The sequence below is a fragment of the Dipodomys merriami genome, unplaced genomic scaffold (genome assembly GCF_024711535.1).
Source record: "Dipodomys merriami isolate MVZ:Mamm:240054 unplaced genomic scaffold, mDipMer1.0.p SCAF_408, whole genome shotgun sequence".
In the NCBI taxonomy this organism is placed as follows: Eukaryota; Metazoa; Chordata; class Mammalia; order Rodentia; family Heteromyidae; genus Dipodomys; species Dipodomys merriami.
In genome coordinates, this window is record NW_027205693.1 from 93,760 (window position 1) to 101,851 (window position 8,092).

An 8,092-nucleotide genomic window follows, 5' to 3' on the forward strand; every position below is an offset into this window, starting at 1 on the left:
GCCCAACAGAAAAGGTCCAAGAAATTCTTATCTTCAACTCACCACCACAAAGCTGATAGACGAGCTCTGACTCAAACCAGAGAACCAATGCTAGCTATGTGCACAAAAAGCTCAGAGACAGTGCTCAGGTCCTGAGTTCAAGCCCCAAGACTGGCCAAAAGAAAAAAAGTTGTATTACCATAATCATCACACTAAAGTTTCAGAATGTGCATTAAGAACAAATCACTGGTGTTCAATGCAGTGCGCTTAAATTTACATTTATGTTTGCCTTCACGAAAACGATGACTGCGTTCATTGTCCTATACTGATTTACACCATAAACTATGTCCTTCAAGTACATCTTATGACTGTCATTATCAACACAAGATGAAATCATCAATACACTGGAGGCAAAGCACAAACTGTATAGATAGAAATGAAAGTAACAGCTTGAAACTAGAGGCATAAAGTGTCACCACAGCCCAACGGCCTTCGGTGGGTGGAGCTGACATTGCTGGCGTGACGTCAGCTCAGGGTGTGACTCTGGAGAATGACTCCGGAGAAAGACTCCCATCACTCCCTTTGTGTCCTCTGCCCTGACACAGAACTACTTTCACACACATCAGCTAAATGTTGACTTAATGGTATTTGTTTTACATACTAAACATAGTCCTAAACAGACCAAAGTCCTAAGGGAATCTGCACAATCGGAGAAACTACATCAAACTGTACAAATGACATTACATAAACTCTTACATAACTTCCAGGTATGTTACATAATATTTAAATATAGTAATATTCACATTTCAAATCAAAACAACCAATCCTACTGACACTCAGCTTATGAAACTAAAACCAGGTGCAAAAATCTAACACAATCGTAACACGCGCACGCACACGTACAAACGCACACACATACATAGATCAGTGTTTATATAAAAACAAATGTTTTCACTGACGGTTCACTCAATTTCTTCGCACTGCCCCATTGTAATGAGAAACTCTTCGTAAAACTCATCCTTAGGAAAATTTAGCATGTTAGACATGCACTGGGGCTCACATCTGGGTAATCTGAGCTGCAAAGGAGGCTGGGATAAGAGGATCACGGTTCGAAGCCGGCCTGGGCAGGAAAGTCCGGAAGTGGAGCTAGGACTCCAGGGGTGGTAGAGCTGCGGGTTTGTGTGGGTGGGAGAGGCTGAGCGAGGGACAGTGCTCGGGCCCTGAGTTCGAGCCCGAGAACCGGCACCAGAGTCATGCTAGCAATAATAACAATCAATTACCGGCCAAGTATCACGGCTAACGCATCTTGGCAAACGCAATGTGAAGACTCATCTACTTTAAAAACAGCAACCCCAGCGGGGAGCGCTGCAGGCGGTCGCGACGGGACTGGTAGAAACGGGGTTAAACATGCACTGACCAAGAAAAAAAAAAAGCCCAGTTGCAGAACTGCACTTCCCGTGGGAAGGCCGCTAGGGGCCGACCTTTAACCCCCCCCCCCCGTCGACCTACACTTGACCCGGAATACAAATGCAACCCAGAACCGCGGGGGAGGGGAGCTCATTATTAACATTTCGATCATCGTCGTCATTATTACTGTTACACAAAATAAAATGGACAGGGAGCTCCGGGGAAGGAAGGCCGGGACCCGGGGTCGAGGGTGAGAACGCTAAGAACGTCTCCCAGGCCAAGCTTTACAAGGAACCATTAAAAAAAATACATGAATAATTAACTAATAAAAAGAACGAGGGAAATGCACATCTAGAACCCAAATGGCGCCCCACCAGAACATCCGGTCTGGTGAAGAGGGAGGGGGAGGGGGGAAAAAAAATCTAGCTATGAATATTGCGCATGCGCAGCCCCCGCCCCCGCCAGCTGCACCGCACGGGTCACGTGCTCCCATGCAGCGCCGCCCCCGCGCAGGCGCACTCGCGGCCGCCCCACCGCCACCGCCACCACCGCCCCCCCCCACACACACACACTCCCTCCCGCCTCCGTCTCCGCGCAGGCGCAGACGCGACTCAGTCCCGCCGCCGCCGCCGCCATAATGCAGTCTCCCACTTTTCGCCGAAACACAAAATCCAGTCCCTTCACCCAAAACGTGCTTCACGACAAGGCCCCGGGAGCCGCGGATACCTGTGGGGATGGGGTGGCGGGAGGGGGGAGGAACCCCAGCGTTCCTTTCCACTCGGCCGTCCCCACCACGCCGCCGCCTCGCTCCGGTCGCGCGCGCACGCCGCCGCCGCCGCCGCCGCCGCCCCGGCGCCGCTGCCACAGCCGCCGCCTCCGCCTCCGCAGGTTCAAAAACAAACCCGCTTCTCCCTTTGCACGCGCCGGGGGCCGTTATGCAAATGACGGTAGGCGGAGCTCACGCGGGGTCGTCACGCGGAGCTCCGCCCACCGGCGCCGGCCAATAAGCGCTCGAGTTGGCGCCGGCCTTATGCAAATCGCGGGGGTTTTGATTTGAATGCGCGGCCGTGGCCCCGCCCCCCGACGGCGGGAAGGCCGAGCGGCCCAGGCCCGGCGGGGGCGCTGCCCGCCCGCCCGCGCGCGCCGCGCCGCCCCGTCGGTTCGCGGCCCGGGTCGGCGGGTTCTGGGGGGCGCTTCCCCGTGCAGCAGCGTTCTGCGGCCGTCCCGAGGAGACGCACGAGGGCACCTCAACCCGGGGCGGGGATGTGGCCACGCGTCCGCCTTGCGGGGATCTGCCTTCATGTGGCCCGGGAGAAGGATCTAGAACCTCCTGTGCAGCCCGGGCCGCGCTCCACCGCGCGCGGGCCGCGCCCCGGGCCCGACGCTTACCTGACGTCTGCTCGGCTTCCGCGTCCGCATGTCCGGCCGTCCATCCACGCGCAGGTTCGTCCTGGGTGGAAGATGGGAGACGACCGGGAAAAGAAACCAAGCCAGGCTGGAGGCGTGGCGCGAGCGGTAAAGCGCCCTCCCCGAGCGGGAAAGCTGAGGGAGCAGGTAAGGCCCGGCGCGCGAGGGCGCATGCGCACGCACGGGTGTCCTGAGCACAGGCCTGCGTCTTACGTAAGCACACAGGCAGCTGCGCGTGTGCGTGCGGACGCGCTGCAGCTAATTAGCATATGCAAAACGAAACGGTCACCCCTGCGTCAGGCCCTTCGTCCCAGCTGCTCGGGAGGCTGAGCGCTGAGGATCCCAGTTCAAAGCCAGCCCAGGGCGGCAAAGGCCGTGAGACTCTGATCTCCAATGAACCACCGGAAAATCGGAAGTGGAGCTGTGGCTCAAGTGGTAGAGCGCCAACCTTGAGTGAAAGACGAGCAGAGACTGCGCCCCGGCCGTGAGTTCAAGGCCCAGGACCAATACTAGAGGAGGAGAACCAAGAAGACCACGCACAAACACGAGAGCGAAAAGGAAGAAGACGACAACACACAGAAAAGGAGAGAATCACTGCGGAATCACCGGTTCGCACCCACGATGCTAACTTCTCAGGAGGCTGAGGTCTGGAGGATCACGATTTGAAGCCAGCCTGTATAGAAAAGCCCATGAAATGGCAGCCTCCCAAACCAACCAACCAAAAGCCGGGTTCTAGTTGTGGTTCATGTTGTCGAATGCTAGCCTACCATGCGCAAGGGCCTGAGTTCAAACCCGGGTACTTGCACCAAAAACAAATAGCTGGCCTGGAAAGGAGGAAGGAAGGAAGGGTGGACCGTATAAGTCTAGGCCAGCCTGAACAAAAACCAAAACCCTATATTGGAAACGTAACTTGAAAAAAGCTGGAGGCGTGGCTCAGTTGGTAGAGCACTAGCCAATGAGCAAAAGTCAGCCACCAAGTTTGATTCCTTGTTTTAGACCCACCCCAAAAAAATTGTAAGTAAAAAAAGGGGCTGGAGGTGTGGCTCAAGTGATAGAGCACCCGTGTGGAAGGTACAAGGCCCTGAATTCAAACTCAGGTATATAAACAAATAAATAAATGTGGCAATACCCATGGTTCAACTTGTCTGAAGGATAAATGAATTCATCTAAATATGTTTTAATTTTTTTATTGTAAAGATACTATACAGAGGGTTACAGTTACATGAGTGAGGTAATGAGTACACTTCCTCTTGAACATTGTTACCCCCTCCATTGTTTTCCCCCTACCATCCCCTCCCTCCCTCCCTTCCCCGAGGTTCTTTTTTTTTTTTTTTTTGATTGTGATTAAGTGATTACATAATTTCCGGAAATTCACAGTATTGTGGAATAATGATGCTCATTTAAAGTCACAAGTTCATTCTAACTTTCCTGGAGCAAATTGTCTATCACAGTCTGTAATATATAACGGTGCTCACATGTTATATACCATATATGTGATCAGCAGCATGGGGATATTTGGTAGTGGTTCAACCAGATGAGTGGGAGTTCTTTGTTTCTTATGTCCTGTTAGTTTTGTCATATCACCTAACATTTTGGATTTAGCATCCACTTATCAGGGAGACCATGTACTGTTTGTCTTTTCGTTCTTGGCTTACCTCGCTCAACATGATTCCTTCTAGCTCCATCCATTTCCCTGCAAATGCCATTATTTTGTCATTTCTAATGGCTGCATAATATTCCATTGTGTATAGATACCACAAATTTTGGATCCATTCATCTGTGGTGGGGCATCTAGGTTGTTTCCATATCCTAGCTATTGTGAACAGTGCTGCAATAAACATGGAGGTGCATGTGTCCTTGTATATTGGTTCCTGTTGTTCAGGGTAGATGCCTAGAAGTGGTATGACTGGGTTATAAGGGAGGTCAATCTTTAGCTTTCTAAGGACCCTCCAGACTGCTTTCCAAAGTGGTTGTATAAGTGTACATTCCCACCAGCAATCTAAATATGTTTTTTAAGCCACAAAGTGCCCTAAAAGTACTAGGCTTGCATGTTTGATCACTTTTTAGTACAATTATTTACTTAATGTAAATTCACATATTTGTTCATATTTATTTGGCAAACATTCTACAACTAGGTTAGGTGTCCATCCTCAGGAAATCTGTACTCTGAGCTGAGTGTATGGTTGCACTTGCCTGGAATCCCAGAGATCAGGAGGCAGAGATAGAGATGGGTGGGTCCAGTCCAGTCCAATCCAGTTAAGAGAGGCTGCATCTCACGAAAAGAGCTCAAATGGTAGACTCTGCCTAGCAAGCAAGAGGCCTGAGTTCAAACCTCAGGACCAGGAGGAAGGGGAAGAGGGAGGGAAAGAAGAAGGGAAGAAAGGAGTGAAGGAGGGAGAGGGAGGGAAGAAAAAAAGGGGAAGGGAAGAAGGGCTCAAAGCTTGCCATTTTAGTATATATGCCTATAGGCTAGTCTGGGACAAACTTGTCAAAAGATAATTTAAGCTGAGTGCTGACGGCTCACTCCAGTAATCCTGGCTACTCAGGAGGCTGAGACCTAAGGAATGAAGTTCAAAGCCAGTCTGGACAAAAAAGCTGGAAATAGAGCCATGGTTCAGTTGGTAAAGCACCAGCCTTGAGAAAATACAGCTGAAAGCTAAGGGACAGTACTCAGGTCCTGAGTTCAAAGCCCAATACACATATCTCCACCCTCCCCCCCAATACAATACAAGCTATTGTATTGAACATATGGACAGTAGGAGAAAAATGGTGGGAAATAACGCAAGGGCTGATAGTGACCAAAAAGCACTGACTTCATACACTGATTTATGGAACTGTAACCCCTTTCTACAACCATTTAATAATAAACTATTGTAGTGTTCCCAACATTTGTACATGGAAAAAAATATTTTCTCTATTAGGTAATTCATCTTCCTCTTATATTTCTCTTTCACACACGTAAACAATGACATAACACACATGAAAGGTAATTTACCTGGGGGGACGTGGTGGTTGGTTTGGTTTGGGGGGGGGAGCAGTTTCTTTTCTAGTCCTAAATTTTAAATTCAGGGCCTTGGGCTTTCTCAGTCTACTCATCCACAGCTGGCACTCGACCACTTAAGCAATGGCTCCAGACCTGCTTTTTGCTAGTTATTTTGCAATTGGATCCAAATTTCTCTGCCTGGGCTAGCTCCGAACTGTGATTCTCCTGCAAGGATTTATAAGTGTGAGCCATCAGAACCTCCAAGGGTGGGTGGGGGGGCTAATTATTGTCTTAATGTATTCCACTTCATGACTCCGTTTTGCCTTCCCCTGACTTGTGCTTTGTGGGCTGCCCTGTCGCTGGGTTCATGTGAGTTTCTGAGATGGAAGGCGTGATGGATAAATATCCAAGGACAGAAGGGATGGCCGTGAGCTGCTGGATTTCTGGAATCTTCCACCCTCGAGTCTGCAGCTCTAACCTCTTGGATCTGTCCTGGAGTAGATGATCAGGTTGAAGTCCCTTTCCTGTCTAGCTGTGGACTTTGGGGCCTGCGTCTTCATCGGTGGAGCAGGCATTACCTGCCTCCCTCTGTCCCCTTTGGCTGACTCATTCGTTCTCCCAGGAACCAATCAGGTGCTGATTGCATTTGTGATTCGTGTGGTAGGCTATTGTTATTCCTTATTGGAAAGATAAGCTAATTAGGCCTGGAGCCGGTGACTCATGCCAGTCACACACAGGCTGAGATCTGAAGACCTGAGGATCACAGTTCAAAGCCCAGGCACAAAGTCCAGGAAGACTCTTCTCCCCAATTGATCAGCAAAAAGCCTGAAGTAGAGGTATGTGGCTCAAGTGGTTGAGCACCAGCCTTGAGCCAGGGAGAGAGGGGAAAGTTGGGGAGAACCAAGGGAGAGCAAGAGACCCTCAGTTCAAAAGTAAAAGGAGGGATGGAGAGCTGGGCATTGGTGGTTCACGCTATATCCCAGCTACTCAGGAGGCTGAGGACTGAGGATCACCATTCAAAGCCAGCCCGAGCAGGAAAGTCCTTGAGACTCCAACAAACCACTCAGAAAACCAGAAGTGGAAATGTGGCTCAAATGATAGAGCACTAGCCTTGAGCACAAAAGCTCAGGGACCCTGCCAAGGCCCTGAGTTCAAGCCCCCCAACCAACAAAAAAAAAATGAAAAAGGAGGGGGGAGAACTAATTATATTTGTGATTTTTTTTCACATAGAATAAGCATTTTAAAAATTGCAACCATTGTTTTTAGAAAGAAAATCATCCCAAAGGGAACTATTCATTTTCAACATTGTCTCTTTTTTTAAAAAAGAAAAATTCAAACACTGTTACATTCCTACAGACTTCGATAAGCTCATCTTCCTGGGAAAGGACATATTACATCTGTTTCTTTTGCAAAAACTCTAACCAGGAAGCATTCTGTTCACAGCAGTTTACAATGGGAAAGTTCAGCAAGTCAAGAAAACTCCATGTTTTGGGGAAAATGGGAGTGTGTCTATCATTGGTTCCATTATCTGTATTGTGTCTTTGGTAGAACCAGGGTTGAACTCAGAGCTCTTTGCCCGAAGGTGTCTGACCACTAGAAGAACCACACGTCATCAAGCCACTGACTAAATTTCTCCTTGAAATGTTTGCTACAAATTTCATAACTCCTCTGGTAGGGATGGAAGGCTGGCACGGCCAGATCTCTCTGTCTCGTGTAATTTGTCACCCCTTCATCCAAATTCATTATCCAAAGTCACGAGTTCATGGTATCAAGAAAATCTGTCATCTGCCTCAGTTTCTCAGGAGGCTGAGATCTGAGGATAGAGGTTCAAGGCCAGCTCAAGCAGACAAATCCAAGAGACTATTATCTCCAATTAACCAGTAAAAAAAAAAAAGCAAAGCAGTGGAGGTATGGATGACTTAAGTGGTAGAGTACCAGCCTTGAGTAGAAACTCTAATCAACAGCTCCAGGCCCTGAATTCAAGCTCTAGTGTCACTGCAGGAATAGATGAATGAATGAATGAATGAATGGATGGATGGATAAAAGTAGAGATTTGATCTGGCCATTGAGTTTAGAGATGTGGCTGGTAGAAAGTAGTTTGATTTTGGGGGGGCAGAGAGGGGTCGGTTGTGGGGCCTGAACTCTGGGCCTGGGTGCTGTCCCTCAGCTCTTCAGCTCAAGGCTAGTGCTCTACCACTTGAGCCACAGCACTATTTCCAGCTTTTTCTGCTTATGTGGTGCTGAGGAATCGAACCCAGGGACTCATGCCTGCAAGGCAAGCACTCTACCACTGAGCCACCCCCCACCCCCCAGCCC

The 8,092-nt window shown here is 49.3% G+C and overlaps 1 protein-coding gene across 1 annotated transcript in view; it reads right to left on the reverse strand.

The window, feature by feature from the left end:
* The window catches only part of LOC138806758 (activating transcription factor 7-interacting protein 1-like), a 59,855-nt gene extending 57,661 nt beyond the window's left edge, over nt 1-2,194 (reverse strand). Inside the window, exon 1 of the mRNA XM_069992096.1 lies at nt 2,113-2,194. The gene's annotated coding sequence lies outside the window, so the exon portion shown is untranslated. The remainder of the gene's footprint in view (nt 1-2,112) is intronic.
* Nucleotides 2,195-8,092: the final 5,898 nt, after the last annotated feature.